The sequence below is a fragment of the Strix uralensis genome, chromosome 15, assembly GCF_047716275.1.
Source record: "Strix uralensis isolate ZFMK-TIS-50842 chromosome 15, bStrUra1, whole genome shotgun sequence".
Taxonomy (NCBI): Eukaryota; Metazoa; Chordata; class Aves; order Strigiformes; family Strigidae; genus Strix; species Strix uralensis.
The window spans coordinates 11605963-11627631 of NC_133986.1; the positions used below are offsets into that span (position 1 = coordinate 11605963).

At 46.0% G+C, this 21669-nt stretch overlaps 1 protein-coding gene across 4 annotated transcripts in view; it reads left to right on the forward strand.

The window, feature by feature from the left end:
* Nucleotides 1-5106: 5106 nt before the first annotated feature.
* DAGLA (diacylglycerol lipase alpha) overlaps nt 5107-21669 on the forward strand; it is a 73158-nt gene continuing 56595 nt past the window's right edge. For 2 of the 4 annotated variants that reach the window (XM_074885190.1, XM_074885192.1), the window contains exon 1: nt 5107-5198. The gene's annotated coding sequence lies outside the window, so the exon portion shown is untranslated. Of the gene's footprint in view, nt 5199-17971; nt 18075-21669 lie in introns of those variants that run through there. The other 2 variants (XM_074885189.1, XM_074885187.1) reach the window with 2 other exon arrangements.

Below are 21669 nucleotides of genomic sequence, written 5' to 3' on the forward strand. Positions count from 1 at the left end.
CAGTGGGAACTGGGTGCTGCTCCACACCTCGGTAAGGGTAATTGCCACCCCTCTGAGTGGAGAGTCCCTGCCTGCCTTTGGGTGGCATTTCGGCTTCTAGAGCGGCCTGTAAACCCCTGTGTGTCAGTCTAAGAGCCTGAATTTGCGCTTTCAGCTTGTCTCCAGCACATCTGTCCCCAGGTTAGACTGGCTGAGGCTAGAGAGGTCTCACCTCTAAAACAAGCCTTAGCTTACAGTAGGAATTAACTTGGTTTTAGGGGTTCAGGCACACAGGGTGGGACAGGAGCGAATCCAGCCACCTGGGCTGCTCCTTGTTAGACTAGCCTCTTGGCTTTCGAAAGGCACAAATAGGGGGGCAAGGCACCCAGCTTGTGCTGCGTGGGAGTTTGTTGTGTCCCAGGAACAAAAAACCTCTCCTGGGGTGCCCTGACAGCAGTACCTGTGGAGTATTTGAATCACTCGTAGCCCTGCTTGGACTTGTGCGACTTTAGGCCTTTACATGGGTGTTACTGCTGACTAGTTTAGCTGTCAATGTGCCTGTGAAAGGTTAATGAGCATCTTTTTAACAGGAGGCGGGGCTGGGGGCAGAGGCCTGAACATGTGTGGGGAGGTGAGAGTGCGGGGTGACTGTGCTTGGTGCCCAGAGAAACCGTGGAAGGCTCCAACCCAGCTTGGGGGAGGTTTTTGCAAATATGTTGAGCACAGGAGAAACACTTTCATTAGGACAGTGATTTTTAGTTAAGATTCCAGTAATGCTGTTTATCTGCAGTGCTGCAACAGCTGATCCTGCTGTGGGGGCATTAGCACCTGCTAGTCCCTGCCTTGAGAGCTTTATGGGGACAAGAGAGGGAGGAAGGAAAAGACGAGAGGCTGCTCTGGGAGGTGGTGGCTTTGTGTGTTTGGGATTACAGCTGCTTCTGTGCATGACAGGGCAGGTTTCTGGGGAGATCTGATGGTGAAGGACCTGGGTAGCTGGTGTGTGGGGAGCTTCTCTGAATTCAAGCAGGATCAGCCTGAAGGTGCTGGTTTAGAAACACTTTGGTAGTAGGAGATGGAGGCTGATGGCTCTGGCTAACGGCGGGTGGGAGTCACGCTGGGTAGCGAAGGAGAGCTGACAGGCAGGCTGGGAGGCACAGCTACCACGGGCGCTGGAAGCAAACACAGGCACTTCATGCTTGATGCAATGGAAATGGGGGACAGGGATCCTTCTGGCTTTGGGTTTTTAAAGCACTTCCCAAATCCTGGTTGTATCTGGCATTGGCGTCATCTGAAGGAAACTCAGTGTGGCATTTCTCTGAATTGGTGGTACTTCTCCCTGGAAATATGGTTGATGTTTCTGAGAGAGACAGTGGGTGAGGTACCAGGGTGTTTGCCTCTGAAGGGAATATTGGGGTAATGTTAATGTCCATCTTTTGGTGATGGCCTGTCCCCAGTGACACCTACCCCCCTTGAGAATTAGACACTTCTTGCCAAGACACTTGTTGTAGACACCCCTTTGAATTCAGCCTTGTGAAGCAGTGACCATCATCTGGAGGGTCCTCTGCAAGGGCTGGAGGCTGGTTTCTCCTCACACCTTGCTCAGGCATCCCATACCCTCTGCTGCGGAGAAGCTGTCACAAGCAGCAAAGAGATGGCTTTATCTCCCAGTGCATGTGATGGAAGAAGCTGTGGGATGATCATTTGGTGGAGAGAGTTTGTGCTAATGCAAAAAGTGATCTCAAGGCACTTTTAGCCTGCAAGGAAATAGAGATGAACCTGGCACAACACCTGCAGCTGATGGGGTTCACCCTGGTTTGGTGTTCTTCAGGGCTTGACAGAAGGCGGGATGGTTAGCCTGGATGTTTGAACCACTGTGTCAAGGATACTACTGTGCTCTCTGAAGATCCCCTGTAGGCTTGTTAAATTTTTTTCCTATGATTTTATTGTAATCCTCATGGAGCAGTTCAGGGAAACTTGCAAGGTTGGGATTGAGGAGGAGAGAGGCTCGTTACCACAGGAGTAACGAACTGTCTGGCTCTGACTGGGAGGCAAGCAGGAGCAGGAGTTAAGAGCAGCGCGACTGGATGTGCTGTGCTTGGGGGTGGTGGTAACTAAAACAAACTGAATAATAATAATAATAATAAAAAGCTTCTCATGTATGCAGCTATTTTTGGTAGCTGATGGCTCCTGGGTCTGTATGCTTCAGAGCCTTGTTACTTTTCCAGATTTCCTGGAGGAGGGGTTTGTTTTGCTTTTAGGTTTAGGAGAATGTGATCCTTAACCCTGGAATCCCACTGGCTTTCTTCAGGACCCCAAGATCAGAAAAGCTGAATGGGTTCTTCGTTGATCACATCCTTCTCGTGTGCTGCTGACATCTCCGGAGCTCCACCGAGGCTGCCTACAGCAGTCTGGACTTTCCACTTGTCCTGGAGAGCTGGTATCGGTGATTCCAAGGCCACGGTGACAGACCAGCCTTGTGTCATCCCTGTCCGTGTGGTTGAGGTATGACACGCTCCAGCTTAAAGAACAACACAGAAAATGTCCCCCGCCCTCGTGTTCCTGGGTTATTCCTCAGCCAAGCTTCACTGCACAAACAGTACAGAACAGTCCAAGGGTGAGTAGGGATGGTGAGGGCCAGCAATTTATTAAGCCAGTGTTGCGGCTGAAGGTTTTATTGTGAAACCGATGGCGGTGTGTCAGTGGAGGTGATGTCCTGATGGAGAGGCAATAAAGCAGGCTGTGTAAGTGCACCCTAATAGGCATGTATCCGAGCTATCCGCTGCGATAACCCAGCTGATATATGTATCTTTGATGCTGTAACTCTGCTCTCCTACATCCCTAAGATGTAGGACTTGTCGCTGATGCATGTACTTCTCTGCGCCATTGCCCTGGGTGCTCAAAACCAAATTTTTTCATTTTCCCCAGGTTGGGAAACTCGTAAGCTAATGCTCTTGCTACAGAGGATGTAGGTGGGGACTGGGTTCAGCAGGGCTAAAACGGTTCTCTGGGGCTTAGCAAACATCCCATCTCTCTTGCACTGCCATTAATGTCTTAATCAAGCAGCTTTTTTTCTGGCAAGTAGTTATTACCCTGAGTGCTCTGCCACCCACCCTCGCACGCAGTGATAGAGGGCAATGCCCTTCGCATGGGGGCAGAGACGGGGGATTTTGGAGGGGTGTTAAGTCCTTCCCTTAACGCTTGAGGGAGTGTTAAGGAAACAGGCTTACACAAAACAAAGTCCAAATTTGTTTGTAAATTGTGTCACTGCCATATAGGAGTCTGGAAAGAAAGCACTGCCGATAGCCGTGATGTACTGTGTTGCTGGAGCTGTGCTATAAATACGGTCTGGCCCTTGCTAACCGGCAGCTCTTTTGTGGAGCTGAGTTAGATACAGACAGCTGGGGCTGCTCGCAAGCAGAAAGCCTGAGCTGTATGAGATTAATTGCCAGTGATGACTTGTGTACATTAATTGGCAGGATCTGGGCTGGTATGTACTCTATACCACCACTTGAATTTTGAAAGTCTTGAACAGCCACTGATTGTATTTTCATTAATAAAATAGACACTTATAATTTTCCTGAGATTCTTGCTTCTGTCTGCTCTAGGTTTCAGCGCTTCCCTGCCCACCGGATTGGCACTGCTTTGCTGAGAACGGTTCGTGCTGAAGGAAGACCTTGGAAGTGCCACATGCAGGATAAAATGATTTGTCTAAACACTATATTTGGCACCAGCTTTTCATCTAAACCAGAGCCACTTTACACCTGTCTGGCAAGATAAAGGGACTTAAAATGACCGGGAGTGTGATTTTATGCCTGAACGGTATACAAAGACCTCAGCATAAATGAATACCAGAGCTTCAAAGCTTTTGCTGAATGTTTTTCTACCACCTATAGTACTGTCAGGCTTTTTTATTTTCAAGGTACAGTGATATCACCGAGCAGACCATTTGAAGGCTGTTCTACTTGATTTAAGGAGGAATGGACAGACAGGTATATGCTGCTATCCCCCGCTGGATGAGCTTAACTGTTTTCTGGGACATGTATTCCTACCCACAGGAGACTCTTTTTTTTGCTACTTTTCTAGTCTTTTGCAATAAGAGCATCTAAATGATGTCCTTGGCTGATACTTCAGTACTTGCTACGTTGAGGCCACTGCTGTGTCTGACCGGGGCTACCGCTGTCCTCCTTCCCACCCAAATGCCGTAACCAGGGGAAGGCTGTTACGGTGAGTCCATCCGTATGAGGATTTTGTTGGTAAGTGTATGCGTGACCAGGAGGCAATTGCACTCAAATTGCCTGACAGTGCTGGCTGGGCTGCACAGAGCTGTAAGCGGTTACAGACAAAAAAACCCCCACCTTATTTTCATTTCAGTCACGTTATAGTTTGAAGCCTTTTGATTAAAAGGTGATTAAATTTCAAGCCCAGTGATGGTAAATCGTTGCTGTCCATGCTGGGGATTGAAAGCAGCGTGCCAAGTGTGTGCGAAGTCGGTAGCTGCCCTGGGAGGCTGTAGCAGAGAGGGGTCCTGGCCTGGGGAGGGTCCTTGAGGGAGGCGTCCATGTTGTGCTGGGGGGCTTTTCTCAGGGAAGAGATGTTGGGAGAGCCAGGTATGCGCAGCTTCCCTCCTAAAGGCTGTCCTGAGAGCCAGCGGATGGTGTTGCTGAGGGAATAAAGCCCCGAGTGGGATGAGGGAGGCTCCGGCTGCCACAGGCTGCATGGCCGGGACGTACCGCTGCCTGGGGGCTGACGGTGGGAGGGAAGGGGGCTCCCTCAGGGGGCTGCCGGCCCTGGCGCCAAGCAGAGGGAGCTGGAGGATGGTTGTGAGGGGGCTCTGTCCGGGCTCGGGTGCCCCGGAGGTGAGGGCGGCCGGGCCAGCGGTGACCGCGCGTTACTCGCCGCCGGGGCCGCTCCCCTCAGCCCGCGGCGGGAAGGCCCGGCCCGCCCGCGCCGCCGCCTCAGGCCCGCAAGGGGGCGCCGCCGCCTCCCGTACTTACGCGCTCAGCCCCCCCCCCCGCCCCAATCGCCCCAGCCGTCGCCATGGTGACCGCTGGGTGCGTAGCGGCCCTTACGAAGCTGACGCAGTGGGCGGCCCGGCACGGGCGGGGGCGGCCCCTGCACGGGCGGAGGCGGTGTTAGAGAATCGGGGGGCCGCGAGGCCCCCGGGATGGAGGCGGCGGCGGCGGCCCTGGGCCTGCGTCGCTGGCGGCGGCGGCAGAGAGGTGAGGGGAGGCGGGAGGGCGGCGGCGACCCCTCAGCCCTGGGGCCGGCCCCGGTGGGTGTGTGTGTGTGGGGGGGGCTGGCAGCGCCCTGCCGCACCGGCGGGGCCTTCCCAGCGGCGGGAGGGCAGGTCCCGTCGAGCCGTGAGGGGAGGAGGCCGTTGTGTGGGGCGCTGAGGGGCGAAGCGGCCGGGGGTGCTGCCGGTGCTGTCCCCCGCTCCGGCGGTGCTTTGTTCTGTCCCGCCCTGCTCGGGAGGCGGCTGGCAGGTGCGGGCGAGGTTGGCGGAGCTGTGCCCGGAGGGAGCGTTTTCCTCCCGTGCTGCGGGGAGACGCCGGGCCGGCTGGGCAGGGGCGGCCGGGGGTGGGTGTCTTCTGAGGGAGCCGCGTCGTTCCCTTCTATAGGGTGCAATGTGGCCTGCATCCTATAGAAAGAGGCGGGCTTTTCCCCCCAGACAGGTGCGAGGCAGCGCTTCAGGCCGATGGTGGGGTCAGATTTGGGACCCAGGACCCCAGTCCAAGCTGGCCTGGGCTGTCAGTGCTAGCGCGGTGTGGGAGATTGGATAGGCGTTGTGGTCTGATTGTACAGGGAGAAGCTGCTGGTAGAGGGTGGGTGTGACACATGGATTCTTTCAGCCTTTATTACTTCACAGGGATGGGTATCTGAAACAGCTGGCACTAAAAGTACTTCAGTGACCTCGATCTGCCACAGTGGGTGATGAGCCCAGACCACAGAAATCCCCAGTTAGGGTCACAGAGACCCACATGCTTGTAAAAGTAAAGGATATATCACTCAGAGGTCTTACAGCTGGGATGTTGCTGGGCTGCTCAGCCAGAATTCATGCTGTGCCCATTCTGCGAGTTGGTACCTGCTGGTGTGTTTGGGACAGGCTTCAGTTGTCACTTGGAATATAAGAATGGTGATGGCTGAGTCTGCAGGTCCTGATAGGTGGGATGGTGGTACTTAGAGCCAGCTCCAGTTGGGAAACAGCGTAGTGATTGCCAAAGATAGTATATACAGCTTCTGGGATGCTGGAGTGTTTGTAAGTGTTGCATACTGAACGCAGCAAATATCTGTTCGATGGATTAGCCAGCATGTTAAAGGAAATGGTTCCGAGGGAAAGTATAACCCCTGCCAAAGCGGGAAGGACATTACTCACCTGCCAGAATAAAACCTTGTGTTACCTGGTGATGAGTTGCTACATCCTGCTGTCATTTTCTGGTAGAATAGGGAGAAGTCTCTGAGCCTGTGTGGTCAGGCCGAGTGTTTTTAAAATAGTCGTGGTTGGGAGATAATGAAATTGGAGGAAGTGGTTTTTGTACAGACAGAGTCTTTAATCTCTCTGTTTATGACGATGGCTTCAATGAAATGCATGTTAGTGGGGAAGTGTCTACACTGCTGAGGAAGTTTGTGATTGGGGAAGAAGGAATATCTGGGCACTGGTGGCGAGCCTTCTAAATAGAAAACATTACCTGGGTGAAGTTATTCGTTGTCCTAGGTGTTAGCTTTCTGTGTCATAAAAGTTACATTGATTAGATTACTGCTCAGCCCAGTGAATATGTGTCAGGTTGTAGTGGACAGGCAGGCCGGTAATGGCTAACGGGGACAAGAAACTTGAACAGCATCTGCTACATGGTAAATAATGCATATAGGCTGGAACTTCTGTAATGAAAACTCTTCAGAAGGGAGTAGGATGAATGTTCCCCTTTAGATCTGTATTTAAATAAAATAAGACATTTTGGAGTTACCATCTCTGCTGTTTTACAAAAACGTTGCTCCCTCCGTAACATGCTAGAGAGTCAAAATTACAGATTTGAGGGTACAAACTACATATGTATTGCTGGTACTGATTTTGATAGTGCTGACCTGCAAAAACCAGGTTTGATCAGAATTCCATTTTAGGTTAAGGCTAGATCCTTTTGACTGCTATCTGCAGAATCAAATCAGAAGTCACAGAAACGGGGGTTGCTGTAAGTCCCTGACGGCTCAATCATTGCTGGGAAGTGGGCAATGAGAAAGGCAAACCTCACTGTGCTGAGTCCACCTGTTCTCTTCTAGAGTCCTAAGAAGGAACTGTTGTGCAACAACATGATCTGAGGGGTTAAAATTGAGAAACGTGCTGCTCCCGGAAGAAACGTGGGAAGGATGAAATACTCTCTTCAATTAAAAAAGTTAGTTAAAACAAATTAGGGAAGAGAAACAGGGTAAATAAAAATACCTGTCAGTCTGTTTCATTTAAAAAAAGTAATGAATGTAGATATCAGACGGTTTAAAAGTGTTGAGAAGACTTGTCTTCAGCAGATAGTGTATCTGCATTGTACTAAATTTTGGCAGAGTTTTACTTTTTAGGGAACTTTTTCAAAATTCCTATGAACAAATAGTTATGACAAAAAGAAATCTGAGTTGTATGTAAGTGCACTGATATGCTTTTGGATTTCACATGGGAATATAAATGTTGCATTCTTTGTGCTATGTCTACCTTGGTTTGGTCAAAGACCGAAGAGATTTTTACGTATCCCTTAAACGCTGTACCTCTAACTGGAGACGTAAACTTGCAAGGCCTCTACTGGCCCTCTGATAGACCCACTTGACTTGCATGTTTTTATCAGTCCCACCTGCCTTTGCTTCCCTCTTGTAAAACATTACGGCATTCCCTGTGGGATCCGAGTGTGTGAGCTGTGAATTGCTGTTGTAATCCATGTGAAGTTCAGGTTGTGTCTCTGCTGTGACCTTTAATCCCAGGGTGCTGAAGGGACAGATGTTTAATGGCCTTTTATAGTGCCAAGTGTAAAAACAGGCAGAAGGGAGTTTCCTCTGCAGCCTCATCTTAGAAGTGAATTAATTTTGAGTTAGCTCATCAAAACTAGGTCACTGTGGTTTCTGAGTTCCAATAAAATTGAATGGATTTGCAAACAAGATTTATACCCTTCCAAGCCTTTGTGACTTAGAAAACTTTCCTTAAAGCAATATAAATACCAATCTTCTTGGTTTTGCGGGTCTCTTCCAGGCAAGCTGGAGACCTGTAGGAAATACAAGGGTGCTAACGCTTGAGAGAGCAAACCCCAGCGTGCTCGGTACGCTGCTCAGCTTTGGGCAGGTACCAGCCTGAGAGGCTTCGAGTCATTTCCAGACCTGCCTACAATTTATTAAACTTCCTTGCATTGAACCAGCAGTGGTTCTGTTCTGTCTTCAGACAGGGGAAGGATGTTTGAGGCTTTTCCCTTGGGGTAGGAAAGCTTTATATCTACCCTAGAACAAGCAGCTTTGACTTTGGGGGGTCTGCACCCTGCTTTTCCTCTAAGAAAATGGCATGTCCCCCTTCTCAGCTTGGCACCTAGGTAGTAGCAAATACTACTGGGTTAAACTAGCAGTCTTGGATTCTGACAGTGATCCAGCAGATGAATAAGTACATCCTGAGCTGGATTCAGCAGTGGGGTTTGAGGAAGTTACATTTAAAGAGACAGCAGTTGAGATGCTTGGAAGAGTGAAACTATTTTCATCTCTTTTTAGACAGCTGCGGGGCTGGAGTTTTTAGAGAGCTGCGGGAAAGGAGTTTATGAAAGTGCTCTTTGTGCTATCAGGAGCGTGACAAATGGACTCTTGGGATCTGTGGATAGCTTTGGGATGTTTATTCTTGCTGGAATAGATTCTTTGAGTAAATCAGACTCGTAGCTAGTTTGTGCAGATATTTTCTTTATTCTGTACTGTACATATGTGATACTGTAATTTGTGTGTCTGCCAGAACAAACATACATGGCACATGATTCACGGTGGTGGGAATCATGATGCTTCTAGTTCTCCATTCTTTCACTTTCAAGCTAACACTTTTTGTGCATTTCTAAAGAGAAATCAGAGGAAAAAAATCCTGAAAATTTGCCAGGTGTGGTATCTGTCCAGCTTTGAACTTTTAAGATGGAAGAAACTGAAATTATTTTTGTGATTTTGATAAATGGAGAAATTCGCCCACTGAAAAACTAAAATCAAATTGCTATGTATTTTAGGAGCACGAGTATGGCTGGGAGTTGAGAGTCCACTCACAGGGGCACAGAGTCTGCTCCCTTTGTGCAACCATGTTGATCCTGCTTACTAGATCTCACTCAGCTTTCCAGTAATACAATATATTTTTTGTCTCTTACAGCAGCAATTGCTCTACATGTAATTCAGTAGTGCAAGATGGTAAGCATTCTTATTCTGCTTGCTTGTTTGAGCGCCTGAGTTTAAGTCATGGTGCCTGGCATCTTTATCCTAAGCTCCTTATAAAACTAAGTGTATATAAGAACCTACTCATAATTGATCTGTTAAAAAAAGAGTCTATAATACTGTGGACTATTTAATTAACTATTTGAAGCATTATTACAAGCTTTAGAGAATGATAACAACGCATGTGAAAATTGATGGGTTTGTATTTTAGAAGCAACATAAAGTGGAATATATCCTAATATAAAATGCATACAAAACTTGAGTTTAAATGCAAAGCATAATGCTGCCGTACCTTGTTGATGGTTTTGAATAAAAGGTAGAATTCCTACTGAGCTTTAGAAAAAACGTGCCCTCTATTTTCAGTCACTTCTTTTTTGTTTTATCCTTTTCTCTCCCAGTTGAAAGGGGCGCGGGTCCCTTATCTTGTGCACTGGATTTATTTGAAAAGATGTCATGCTAAAAGATTAAATAAAAGAGGTTGCTGATTATTTTTCTCTTCCTTGCAGCAAGAGTAGAAAATCTGCATGGCAAGCAGAGGCTGCTTGACTAACAAGGAGTTTTGGCATGGGCTCTTAGCCCCCAAGCTCCAGTCTGTCTGCTTTTACACAAATGCTCCTTTAACTGCTCCTGCAGACTCTTTCAGACCCCTGGACGTCTTCCTCCCTCCCCTTCCATGGGAGTTTGTCTCTCTTTGGGGAGCCCTGACCTTCTGGTCTCCTTCAGGTTGACTACAAATGCCTGTGGAATTGCATGAGAATTTGTGGCTTTTAGTTCTGTTCAAGCTGTTAACTCAGAAGCCAGCCTGCTTTTGGTTTTTGCATGTTTCCTTTGTGTGAAATTAAAACTACACGTAGATTCCTCACTGATGTCTTTGACCTTAATAAGAATTTCTCCCTGAAAACAGGGTATAAGATGCGATCTAGAATCTTAAACTGTCATTTTCCTTGTGTTCTTCACTTGGCATTTCATCAGGCAAAGGTGCTGTTCAGCAGGCGATGATAAAAAAGCCCAGTGTGACTAACTTCTAGTAAGCTGATAATATGATAAGTCGTATCAGAGTTGTTTAAACCGATCTCCTTTCCATAACCTTACGGACGGATCCACATCACTGCAGAGGACTGCTGGTGGGTTGTTGTGGGGATCCTAGCAGAGCCCGTTGGGTGGAGTTTGTGCCTTGTGTGTGGTACGTGTAATTTTAAAATGCCTTCTGTTTCATAAGAAGTTCTGTGAGCCCACTCCTGTAGGTAGAGGATTGTGCTGCTGCAGGCACTTCCATTTTCTCCGAGTCTTCCTCAGAGTGAGAATGTCCTTGTGCCCTGAGGAGGTACGAGCTGAGAGCTGTCGGGCACAGTCCTGAAGGGTATCTACATCAGTCCGTCTTCCTCTACACGCTGGTTTCTGTCGGGGCATTGGCATCTTTAGGGGTGAGTAAGCACTGATGATCCTTTTCAGGAGTTTGTTCTCCCACCGTTGTTGGTGGGATAGCTTATTTGATACGGTTTGGTGCTCTATGACATGCGAGACGGCAAGGTTTGCACGGAGCATCTAAACAATGAGTGTCATATTATTGAAGAGCTTGTAACTTTTTGCTGAACAAGAGCAGAGACTTGCTGGTACTGAAATTGGTTGTATGAGATTCTCCTCATGTGAAGACACGGTGAGATAATTCTAAATAGTGTTTATGGTTACTACAAGTAATGAGCTAATGGATAAATATGAGAAGGCTACCTTAAATGAATAGGCGCTCTAAGCGTTTGCCCTGTCTCTTTTCCTCTGTAACATGTTTCTTCCTTGATTTGATCTAGAGGTATGATTATCAGCACAGACCTGAGAGATCCTGAGTTTAGACCCAGGCAGGCTTCTAGACTGAGTCCTTATTCTTTTCAGAAGAACAACAAATGTGCAAATAAACTGGTGAATCCCTTAGGCCACCTTAAATAAAATTGAACTGGATAATAGAAAGAAACAGGGAAATTCGGGACCTTGCTATTATAGTGTCATTGCAGTAAGTACAATAGAAATGGTGAGGCTGGTATGAAAAAAAAAAAACTCCAGCACTTTTCTACCCTGAAAGGTTTCCATTCAGATCTGTCATGCTGCTCCATGTCTGTTAGAAGTTGGAATTTACACAGCTCTGCATCTTTTAGGAAGAAGAATGAAATCTAATATTATGTCATGGCTTGTCTTTTCAGCACAGATCTGTGTAACGTGCTTGCTGGTGTTTACAGCCATAGATACAGCCTTGATGTATTTTTGGAATATAGATTCCAGCTCAAAAGTCTGAGCTTCTGGAGGCTTGTCTTTTCCCCATGTGATCTGCCAAATGATCTTGCAAAATTGTGCTGTTTTTTCTCATGGGAAATTAACTATTTCACCTCCCATAAAATAAGAGCAAGTCAGATGCTCCTTATGAGTTTGCAGCATCTCAGCCAACTGATGACTGTCCCGAATAAAGTGAATCCTACCTTCTTGTGTTGTCTTCTGGACTATATTTCTTGGTCATATTGGCACCCCTTAAGTGTTCTTCATTGAAATTCAATGTAGCATTGTCTAATAACTTCCCTTTATGCTTAGCTTGTGTTTGTCAGTATCCAAAATGTATATTCTTTCCTTTTTGAAATCTCAGATTTCAGTGTTTGAAAATTCAGATGTGAGAAGCAGTAAATGAAGTGAGCTCGGTGCAACTCTCCATCACTAAATGGTTTTGGAACAGTAAGCGGACCACTTCGCTGCTTCGCTGCTGTTGAACTCAAAACAAGACCTCTTTTAAAAGTGCACCAGCCAGCCTTTGAGAACTTCAGCTTCAAACTGTCTGGAAATGGCAGAGTTTTTCTAGCCCAGTGGTCTGCTTCTTGTTCCAGGATATCCCTGTAAAGAGGATGTGTCCTTCCATTTCAACAGTCCTGTGTGACTGCTTTACCTCTCAGCCAGATTTAACCTTTTAAACTACAGTACCCTTCTTGTGACTGTGTTCTGCCTGATTCAGTTGTTTGTCACCATCTCCATGGCATCCAAGCATCCGCTAATGACAACCACTTTACTAAATGAGAGTATTCAGATCTGAACCTCTGTATTTTTGCTTGGAGGGGAAACATGTGCCCATGATCCCCTGTCAGAGGAAGTAAAAAAAAAGTTCCCATTTGCTCTGCTGAATGGCGGTAGGTTACATCCTTAAAAGAAAATGAAGAAGCAGTAATTTGTGACTTCTTTCTTAAGGTCCTGTTGTAGTGGATGTTCTTTTTCTTCCAGGAATAGAATGGAGAATAATGACAGGTTTCTTTGAGAAATTCTCTGTGTGCTGTGGGATTGCTCTTTCCCTCACCTTTGTCGTTTTTACTTATTTTCTAGCAGAGAAAGAGGCTGCTCTTTCTTTTCAAGTCTTCCTTCTGAGGTTAATGTGGGGCTAAAAGTATTTGGCACATGAATAATGAAGTGCATAGGAAGCAAGAGATGCCTTTCCCGAGATGTTACGTTCATGTTCTAAAACTGGAAAGAGTAGAGCTTTCCTGGAACTTCAGTGACATGAGAGGAGCACAGGGCAAAATGCCTTTGTGTGATTGTGGTGTTAAAACGTCATTCTGCAGGAGGCCATGGGCTTCTTTCTCCAGAAGCACTTTCCCCTCTAAGTTTTGTGCCTATTCCTGGTTTAATATCTTGCTTTCAGAAAACGATCTTTTATCCTTTTTTTTTTAAACAACAAACATGCTTTCTTCCAGATCAGAGAGCAAAGCCTTTTGAACAGCTGGGGGGGCCATAATTGAATTTAACTCAATAGGAAATTGGGACATCCACAAATGCAGTGTTGTCCTCGGTTCTTCCAAATGTTACTGGTCTGGAGGAGTCTGAGGTAAAAAACTTTGCTGGTTGCATGTAACTATTTATGTTGCTTTATAGGACCCCAGCTCTCTGCTGGTGGGAAAGAGAATTTATTGATTCTTTGAGGCCTTGGTGTGACTTTGTCTTTCTCTTGGATGAGGGCGGAGGAATTAGTACAGGCGGTTTTGGAGGTGGGAACCACGTAGGATGCTGCAGAAAATGCTCGTTCTTCTGTGAACGGGTGGCTGAGTAAGTGTGGTGCATGCATCTGAAGTGCCTCATGGGAGCCTGCTGGTAATATTTACAGAGTTTGTGAATTTGGAGTATGCGGTGTATGAGTTTGCACGCAAGCCCAGAAGTGTTGAGTATGTTTAATTTGCCCCGGTGAAGGGGGGCGTGTGAGCAGAAAGCCTGAAAATCCACTGTGGGGTGGGTGGCAGGTATTTGGGGGGAAGAAACTTTGAATATGCATACTTTGGCAGTTTCTCTGTAATCTAGTGTGCAGGATGTGTATTTGTATATGTGCAGGTTGTGTTTCTGAGGGGTTAGACATATACATTGAGGAGCAACGCCACCCCTGCCCTTCACGGTGTAAGGAACTGATGGTTTGGGTCCCTGGCTTTACTGGCTCCTCGGAGGTTCATTCCCTGGAATGACTTGAAAGCCTCTCATTAGGAACTCAAAGGTATATTGCATCTAACCTTTATTCCTTGGGAGGTGCAATGCTTATTTTGTGATGAAGTACCCTAACCAGGTCCTCAGGGGGATGATATCACCACAGAAATAGTGATTTTTTTTTTCCTTCTACTGGGAGTGGTGAAGAGCAGAGGAGTTCAGCCTGCTGCTGTGTGCTGTTCTTTGACCGACAGATTGTCACATACTTGTTCTTCTGCGCTGTTGTGTGTGGCCGGGCCTGCTGGTGGAGTAGCTGAGGGTGACTGGGCGAGCTTCAGTGGGTGTTTCAAGGCAGTAGGTGTTAACAGAGAAATAAAATGACAAGGGAAGTGTCCAGCGTCAGGGACAAGAAAAGGAAATAAGCCTTTGAGGGACTTAAGCTTCTGGCAAAATGTGAACTGAAAGCCCGAAAAGGACTTGGTGCTGTTCTGCATTTTGAGGTGATGCTGTAGAAGCTGGGGAGGTAAAGCAGCAGATCTGGTCTGAGGCTGCTTTTAATGACTGAGCTCTCAAAAATAATTCTTCAGTGGAAGGAAATTCACTGTGTTTATTCTCTGAAATGAGTATGCATGCTAATATGAAGTGTTAGATTACTCTCTTTAAAGTTACGTGACAGCTACTACTGGATGTACAGGGCGCTTCTGTTAGCTCTTCTGAGGTAAGTTGCTCCTCAGGCTGAGGAAAGAGGATGGAGTTGCCCAAGGAAACATCGAAGTCTCTCCAACACTGAGTATCCTGGACTTCCTTCTCTGAGCTACCTCAGCTAATTATTCTCTGAAAACATTGCAGTGTTGTGCAATGAACAGTCAGTGTCCTTTGTGTCCTCAGCTGCAGTTTTTCCTATGAAAAACTGGTTTTCCAGCTGCTCTGATCATCTTTCTTTTCTAGTTAACTCTTTTAATTTGTTATAAACAAAAAAAGACTTGAAAGCAGAATAGTGGATGGGTTTTTAGTTGAACAGAGGACAGCAAGAGAAGGAAAGCTGTAGTCTTGCTTCCCACTTAAATGTGTTCATAAGGAGTAAGGCCTTTTGTTGGTATGGTCGCAGCATGAGACAAGGAGGTATGCTTTGTGGAAAATAACATAGTTAAACTGAAAGGGAAGAAATTGCATTGGTTCCTGTTGCCGTAGCTGCAGGTTTTTTGCATTTTGTGTCACTGCTCCGTATATTGTGTCAGTGAAATGAAATCCTTTTGAGTGCAAAAGCATGAAAGGGTGTGGTTAAAGCAATCAGGAACCTTTTCACTTTAAATTACCTGATTTATGACGTGAAAATATCAATGTTAACATAGATTTGTTTTGCAAACCATTCGACTGTAAGTCACCTGGTGTTATGCCAAAACACTCCCTCTTGACTAGCATGTGAAAATACAGCTCTTGAGCCTCTGGTCTAGACCACAAGGGCTAAATGCTTCTGAAGAAAGAGTAAGTTGAAATTTCAGTTCTTTAAGCAGGCACCATTTCAGTAATACGCTTCATTTCTGTTAGTATTTGAGGAAGTCTTTTGGGAGGGGAGTGTGAGTGAACCCCCTTTTCTCTTCCTGTTCTGTTCTGGAGTACTTTCATCATTCCAGTAAATCTGGGCTTGCAGTTTTTGTTGACTGTATGAACTGCAGATGGGTCTCCTGCCTTTGCATCTGGAGGCGCGAGCCTCTTGCTATGGAGAAGGTGCAGTGCAGGAGGGTGAGATACTGGAACTCCTGGTTGCTCAAGTCTGGAGAAGCAGGAGATCCTGTTTCCAGAAAATGCCCCATTTGTTTCCCTGTATTTTAGATGAATATGCTGGTGTTTGCTCAACTGCCTCGCACCTGACTGCTGCTTCTGTGCAGGAGTTTTCCAGGAGTTTGCATTTCATAATGGAGTTTTTGGTTAAACTCTAGATTTTTTTGAAGAGGCAGTGACAGCTGCCAATTAGGAGAGAGGAAAAGGGAGGAAGATGTGATTCTCCAAGACTTGGTGGTCCTCAGGGCTGTGTGGCTGCTGCTCTCTTTTTGTAAGGAGCAGGAGTAGAAGAGATGAAAACAGCATTACCTTTATCTTGTCTTCAAGTGTTCCTGCTGCAGAGGAGCAAGGCTACAAAGACTTTGTTAGATATTTCTGCTATTGGAAAAGGTTGGAAGCAGTTGTGGCTTTTACGTTCCTATGGGAACAGATAGGAGATGCAAGGGCTTGAATTCTCAACTATAAGGGGATTTGTCAAGAAAGGTGGGAAAAGAATTTAATTTCTGATTTGAGTGGGAAACTAATATTCATTCTCTCCCCGACTGGCTCCTGCCTGCAAGTTTTTCTCTGCTGAAGAGGAGACAGGATTTTGTGTACTGTCTTCGAGGCTGCTTCACTGCTCCATGGCCACGGAGTTAATTACAAGTTGGACAGTGAGATGTCTGAGTCCACCCTGCTGCTGTTTGACTGACTCAGCGGTTTGGTGCTCTTTTTGTATGGCGAGGGGCAGCAAAAAGACCACATGTCTCTGCTGGATGAGAATGCAAACACAGCAGTGGTGCTTGTGGATCAGGGTTAGTAACCCGGCCTGAATGAATGCTCCAGACTAAACTATTTCTGAATCCACTTTTACCACCTCGTTTAAAGTAGATAAGATGTTGAGGGCAGAGTCATCGGGTTCTGTTTCCACTACACTGAGCCGGAGCCTGTTGTTAAAGCAGTTCCTAGCAAATTCAGGACTTTGCCCGGTCCTGTCTAGCACGCCTTTCTTCCTAGGGAGATTAGCCTACATGCTGTAAGTAGGTTCTTCCTATTCAAAAGGGTTGGGTGGTGGTAAGATTCATGGTGTATCAAGGAAAACAGCTGCTTTATGCGACCTAAGAGGAATTGCAGTCCCAAAGTTAGGTTGGTCTGTAAATTGAAAAGGAAATGGCGCAGAGAAAGGAGCTTGATTAATGAAGAGGTTTAGGATTCTAACAGTAAGTGTCTTGTTTCCAGCTAAATTCAGTGGAAAGCAGGCACCTGCCTCGGGGTGATGCCTTGCTGGCTCTTGGATGGGTGTACTTCCTGGTCAGCAAGAGCTCTGAAATCTGTTGGCATTGGCAGTTTGTCGTGGTAGCTAAAGGCGCAGGGAAAGAAGGGGTGTTGGTCTTAAAATGGACCTTGTCAGGTGAGTAAAACCTATAATTTTGCATTTACCTCTTAAAAAAAGTTCCCTTTAATGCTCTTATACATAATTTTTTAGTGGCACATCCTGGTTCTTTGACTGTTATAAAGTCAACACAATATGGCCAGTGAGCAAAAGTAGGACTGTGGCTCGCATCTGATCGCATGAGCAGTCGGTGTGGCATCTGAGCCTGCGTAGGGCTGCTCGGTCAGCGCTGCCGTCAGTACTGTTCGCTGGTGCAGTGATAAAAAGAGGTGTTGGGGCCCTCACTGAAGCTGTTGTGCTCGGTGGAGCTTTTCGCTTTGGCAGCTTCCAGGGCCATTTCTGCCACTGTGGCTGGGTTGCGGTCAGCACATCTGGGGACTCCTGCCCATAGGTTACTGTCTCTCATTTTATTAAAAGGGGATGTCTGTCAAGTCCTCCCTACCCCCAAAACTATGGGTTTTTGATTAGTTGGTAGCTGGCCATTAAATATACCTGCTTGGTGCTTAAAAACTTCACTCTCCTGTGCTTAGTGCGAATAATATTATTTCTTCATAGTCCTTACATTTTCTGTTACCAACGTTGTAAAATGGAATTTGAATTAAGATCACTTCGGTGTGCAGAAAAGTTTAAGTGCTTCAGTTGAAGAATAGCTCTGCTGCCTTTGTAGCCTTTATACTGAGGGAGCTTTACTGAAGACTTGGAACTATTTAGAGAACATGATTTCACCTTCCTCGTGGAGGGGGGTAAGCCCACCCTGGAAATGTGGGGGTTTTTGAGCTTCTGTTCTTGACTGCAAAATCACAAAATTTTAGCTTGGATTTCTTTAAAATTGGAATGTCAAAAAGTTGTAGGCACTTGAAGAAAACGGGAATATTAATGGTGTGCTTGTGGTAGATGGCTCTTGTGTTTCTCCAGTGATGGATAGCACAAAGGTCAGTGCAGCCCTCTGGCAGCCTGGAGCGGGAACATGATGCCTGGTTGCTGTCAGCTGAGGGAGGAGTGTTAAAGCGGCAGGATCTTGCTGTACTTACTCAGTGTCTTCAACTTCTTCCAGTCTCTTATCTGATGTCTTCTGGATTCTTTGACTTCCATCCTGGTAACGCTTTTGTTTTCTAAATCCTTTTCCAACTGACTGGGTCAGAAAGTAAGTTGTTGTCTGTTTTGTTAGACGCCAGTTCTGGTAGCCGAATGGAGGCGAGGCTGCTTCAGTGCTGTGGCCCAGATCCAGCCAAAAGCAAGGCCGAGTGTGCAAGTCCCAGTAGGCCCTCACATACATACACAACGTGTAGACAAATGTACAGTTATATACCCTCTGCTGTGACAGCCCGGAGAGGAGCCAGGGCAGAGGCTCTGCTGCTCTTGTCTAGGTTAACAGGGTTCCCCTGCCTGCCCTGGTGCCTCTGTGCTTATGGAGATGAGCCTTTGGTGGGGTGATGGCTCCTATGATGGGCCTGGGAGGAGCCTGGGTGAGGGTGTTTTTTGGGTTCCCCCGCTTGCCATTGTGCCTCCGTGCTCCTGTGTGTGTAGGTGAGCTTTTTATCCTATAACCTAACACAGCTCAGAGCCCAGATTGTCTCTCTGCCCCTCCCCTGCTTCTTTCTTGTACAGCCTATCACTGGTGGAAACGCATAATTTTTTCAAATTTTCCATTTTGCTGTGTTTGTCTCCTCCCTGGCATATTAGGGTAAAGCATAGGGAGAGGAGGAGGGAGAGAGGGAAGAAGGCATGTATAGGCTGCTGATGTTGCAATTTAAAACCTGCTTGTGGAAAGGGAGTGGGGTCGTTCTTGTGTCCTTTGTATACTTTTTTCCTTTTCCAGATTAACTTCAGTCTGGCAGCTGGAACACCTTTAAAGTTTCAGTGGTGCCAGGAGAGATCATTGAACTGACGGTGAATTATTCATAGTGTCATTCCACCAGTATTCTTATTGCCTTATTCCAGAGTGATCGTTTTGGTCTATGGTATCATTCATTCAGTTGAAGTAGGATACGATATACTAGTGCATTCTCTGCTCCTGGCTGTGACAGGAGTACAGCAAGGAAGGAAGAAGCCTGTGGACATTAATTTTTTCCAGTTTAAAGAATGCTTGAATTCATCATGTGTTGGGCAAGTCATTGCTCAAAACTGGATGCTGTAGCAGACTACGCTTTCTGGGTCTGTCTGCTCTCCTGTTTTCTTCTTTGTAATGAAAATAAAATCATAAATTATCTGTGCAGCTTTCTGCCACATGATGTATTGGGTGTTGTGCACCCTAAGATATACAAAAAGATTAGTTGTTCACGTGAAAAATAGCGACACTAATATGAATAAATAAGAGTTTTTCATTATCTTGCTTCCAGTGTTAACCCAATCACTAACTGGTTCTGCTAATTAATTCCCTGTGCAGTGAAAATAATGCAGTATTTTCATGAGGCACCCTTTTGTAATGCACCTCTTGGCATATACCCCTAATGCTACAAGTTTCAAAGACAGCATGTGAAAAACTGAACTGCCTGATGGACAGCTGCATAGGGGAAAGGCTGGAGAGACCATGCCTGGATTCTTGAGGTCGCCAAAACTTGAATGTCAGATGTTAGAGGCATAGATTTTTCACTGGAGAAGGTGGGTTGGCTGTGGAGTGTGGGGAAGACTGTCAGCAAGAACGTTGTGAAGGTGTGCGAGAGGCTACCTGGCACCTAAATGCAGTTGTCATGCGATCTGTCACTGAGTACTCAGGAGATTGCCTTCTCAAGGAGATTGGGATTACAGTCCTGTTTTGGAAAAGAATCGGAGCCATCCCATAAGACCCTAGTGTAGCTTTGTCCTTGCATCCTGTTGTACACACAGATCTCAGGCTGTGATCTGAAGAGAATAGTTTGCTAGTCCTGTGGGCTGTGCTTGGTGGTCTGTGAGGTCCATGCAGAGTTTAAATCGAACAAAATGTTTCTGCAAGAATGCAGGCATAATTCCTATAATTCCTTTTCAAAAGGGCTGGGAACATTTTCCCACATTGCCCAGAAAAGAACTGTAGTTAATCTCAGCTTGAATGTTTGTGCCTGTGTTCAGCATTTAAGTGGCTGAGTGAAGAAATTGAGGAAAAGAAGCAGCACAGGGTTATGATGCAGAAGAGCTCAGACCTGGGCTGGATTTATGCCTGATACTTAGGTGCTTGATTATACCTTAATCAGCTGGGTTAATTGCAACAGAATATTGCCTGAGGCCTTTGAGCTCTAATCAAGGATAAGGATCTGAATCAAGTACTATAACTGGAAGAGATGAAATAAAGATTTTGGTTTTTTCCAGGCTTTGAAAGTTCACTTGCAACAACAATAAATGAATTAGTTACCAAACCCCAGATCTTGTGATCTCTTCCAAGATTATCATAACACTTCTCGCCAAGGACTGTTTCGGGCATTTACTTCTGAACCCCAATTGAAAAGCTTGAAATGAATGGACATTTCATGGTTAATTGTAATATAATTAAAGGAAAGGGAAAAAAGTCCACACCTAGATAAATCCTGCAGAAGGCATTGCCACAAAGGCACTAAATTTAATTACAGGGATAATGATGCATTGCCTGCAGCATAAGAGGAAAAAGTACTTTCTCTTCTAATAACCTAAAACTGTGTCGGCTCAGAGCCAATCACTTGTCCTGGAGTATATCTGAATAAACATCTTTTTTTTTTTTTATAATCCTGTTTGGATTATAAATTCAAGTGTGAAGTCTCATTTAGCATTTGAAATTCTTATCTGCTAGACTAGAGGAAAGGTGGCTTCTCTTACAGCAATCAATTTAAAAATGCATCCTTTTCCAAACAGCTGTTGGAGTAGCAAGCCTTCCCATTTTCTGAGCTGTTAGTAAGCACTCTGGACAAGATTTGGGGTCAACTTCTGTTTTTTGTCTTTCTCATTGATGGAAAAATGAAATTGCTTTCCTTTGTTTTACAAAAACTTCTAAGGTATTGATGTCTTAATTTTGCAATAGAAGTTAGTTCAATAGAGAGATTTGAAGGGGACCATCTGGCTTCTGTCCAGGACAGGCAGCAGCCAGGTCCCAGAGCAGTCACCCTCCCACCTCTTGTATTTGTACCTGGGAGCAGATAACAAGGTTATCTACAGCTCTGAGGATGACCCTGCTGATTTTCTTCAGGAAAGATGACATTTTTCTTGTTCAGTTCAGACAGGCAGGGACTTCAGGGACAGTGAGGCCAGTCCGCCCTCTTTTGTAAAACGAATAGCACAACTGAATCAACTGTGAAAATAGGGTGCCCTTTATTTCTCCCAGAGGGTCTGTAGCTGGGTGCCAGGCGAGCTGCCTGGCTGGGCTCTTTGGTCTGGCAGATCTCTCCATGCTCTCAGGTGAGATGACTGGTCTTGATTCTTTCTCCTTTGCAGTTCACTGGCACCAAACTAATGCTGTTTAGACAGAGCTTGTATGTAAGTTTTGTCCACTTCTCTTTTGCAGGGAGAAAATACCTAGCTCCTTTCCCGCTCCCTCTTTTGTGATCTCTGATCTCTTTCATCTTATTTTCATGATTCTTGTCTCTGTATTTTAGTAACCATGGTTTTGAGTTATGTTCTGAATAGTCTCCTGCTGCTTTTTTATACCTCCTACCATAGTCCTAGCAGTCCTTAACACCGGAGTTGGACTCCTGTGTGTGGCTAGTTCATGTTTCCTACACTCCATTAGCTTGGGGAAGAATTGTTCCTGA